The sequence below is a fragment of the Notolepis coatsorum genome, assembly GCF_963971535.1.
Source record: "Notolepis coatsorum genome assembly, chromosome: 17".
Classification (NCBI taxonomy): Eukaryota; Metazoa; Chordata; class Actinopteri; order Aulopiformes; family Paralepididae; genus Notolepis; species Notolepis coatsorum.
Window position 1 is genome coordinate 64,512,015 of NC_140181.1, and position 2,954 is coordinate 64,514,968.

Here is a 2,954-nt window from a genome sequence, read left to right on the forward strand (position 1 = left end):
CTGTACACAGCAGGATAAAACGATAGTTATGAAGTATAACTCTAGTTATATTAATTGGGGAAAACACTTAAAATGATAGGCAAGGGCAAGGAGTTAAGAGAAAAAACCTGAAGACCCGGCAGAAGGTCTGGGGTCCATATATCAAAACTGTCGATAAGACAGAAGAGAATGGCTGAATAGAAGAGTCAAAACCTGTGCCCCTGCCAAAAACTAAAAGGATAGCTTTTCAGAAACAAAGCCATCAATCGCTGTCCGAGGACAACCGGGTGGAAAGTAAACCACTGCTCTAGGCTGTACACCTGGGACAGGGCTTCCTGGGAACATGGGATGGGCCATGGAGGAGCTGCCAGCTGTAGGTTGGGGGGAACCAGCATGCTGATCAACAATCTAGTGCTATCAAGATGAGCGTCCTGTCACCTGTGCTCTAGTGTCACTCCCAGTGTTAGGTTGTCTCTCTTCCTGAACCACAGGGGACAGGAAGTGTTCTCTTTGGAAGCAAAAAGGTCCACTTCTGCTTCCCTGAACCGGTTCCAGATCTGTCTGACAATGTGGAGATGTAAGCACCGCTCATCTCGAGGGGAGTATCATCAGGTCTGGACATCAGGTCTGCTCCCACAATGTGGAGAGCTCTGCGACTGCGTAGGTCAGGGAGGGGCAACTGGCGGCCCGCGGGCCGCATGCGGCCCTCACCGACGTTCCATGCGGCCCCAGGCCAATATAAAAAAAAAAAATATATATAATATTTTTATTTTTTATTTTTTTTTATTTTTTTTATTTTTTATTTTTTTTTATTGTATTCGACTAAGAAGAGTTGGCAGTCGACTATGGCTCTTTTCGATCGATTAGTCGACTATTTGACTAATAGGGGTCAGCCCTAGTGTGGACATTATGAAACGCCGTTGAAAGTGCCGTGCAGCAATATGGGGGTTTTGATAAACTGTCGGCTGTTGTTACCGATGGAGCACCGGCAATGAAAGGAAAACGCACAGGATTCGCCGGGCTTCTAAGGCAGAGTGGCGTTGAGTGTCCAATGCTGCACTGCATTATACATCAGGTAAGTTCGCTAACATAATTTCCATCTATTGTGGGTCACTAATAATGACCAATGCGAGTCAAGTGTAGTAAAATTATATGCGAGAGTCGTTAAATCGTTTTTCTTTTTTTTTTATCTGATATAGGAGGCTCTCTGTGCCAAGAAGCTTGACTACAGCCATGTTATGGATTTGGTTACCAAGGTTACCAATCTAATTCGTGGAGGCAACAGGTCACTAAACCATAGAAAGTTTGTCTCCTTTTTGGAAGAGATGGACACTGATTATGGCGACTTGCAGCTACACACAGAAATCCGATGGCTGAGCCGTCGGAAAGTACAGGAGCGACATTGAAACACTGCAAATGCAATTCAATGATCGGTTTGAAGATTTCAACGGCATGCAGTCACGGATAGCGCTGTTTGCCGCCCCCCTCACCGCTACGGTGTCAGAGCAGCCCCCACCGTTGCAGCTTGAACTGTGCGAGCTACAGTCAGATCCTTTTTTTCAAGCAAAGAGAAATGAGAGGGGAATTTCGTTTTGGAAACTGCTACCTGAGCCCCGCTTCCCACTCCTCAGGGACTTTGCCCTCTCTATGGCCAGTATGTTTGGGAGCACATACATATGTGAGAGCAATTTCTCAAACATGAAGCACATCAAGTCAAAGGAGAGAAACAGGCTGTCGGATGAAACATTATTTCATCTGATGCAGATTGCATGCACAAACATTGAAGTTGACATTCCTGCTATTGTGCGCCAACAAGAGAGACCACAAGTGTCTCATTAAAGACAGGGGGGGAGGAGATGATGAAGAGATGTAGAGGGGGGGGGGGAAGGAGATGATGAAGAGGTGTAGAGAGGGGGGAAGAGATGATGAAGAGGTGTAGAGAGGGGGGGGGGGGAAGGAGATGATGAAGAGGTGTAGAGAGGGGGGAAGAGATGATGAAGAGGTGTAGAGAGGGGGGAGATGATGGAGAGGTGTAGAGAGGGGACCATTATTATTATTATTATTATTATTATTATTATTATTATTATTATAACCATTATTGACCCACTGTGGGGCGAGGGTGAATGTCATGCCAGTTTGATAAAGGGTCAATGGGAGGCATGTAGTATTGCACTTTACTTTACTTGCACTTTACTTGTTTACTTTTGTAGTGTTCAGATAACACTAATAACACAAACACAAAGCAGCATTCCTGCTGCATTTCACTACAACAGTAAATCAAAAGTGCAATAATAAATGATTTTGTTAAATGTATACACTTTTATCCTGCTACTAAACAAAACATTCCTGAGTGCTTCATATCCATAACATGCATTTCAGTGTTATAATGTTTTGTTTAGTAGCAGGATAAAAGTTTATACATTTAACAAAATCATTTATTATTGCACTTTTGATTTACTGTTGTAGTGAAATGCAGCAGGAATGCTGCTTTGTGTTTGTTGAGCAGTGGGCTTTAAGTTCATACATTTATTTTATTAGAAGCCTTAATTATAATTGATCATTTTTGTATATATTTGGGGTTACACAGCAATACTTTTAAATTCAGCTGTTTATAAATTCATAAAGTTGAAATTGCATTACTAAATGCATTTGAAATGGAATAAAAACAAAGTTACAACAAATTATAATTGTTTTTATACAACGGCATGCAAATTTCTCGATTCTGATTGGCTGAAACAGTCATTTTACACGTCTTTATTGGCAACAATCCACGCTGCTGGCCCAGGACCCGCCCACAACCGACCCACATCACATCACTCCGCCGGATCACAAGAAGGTGGCCAATAATCTTTACAAATGGATATGTTAATGGCGACTAAACGACTAAATATCAAGCGATTCTGTCACAGCGAATGTCTTAGTCGTTTAAACAATGTTGGATGATGTAATTGATGGGTCTTGAATCATTCTGTAAC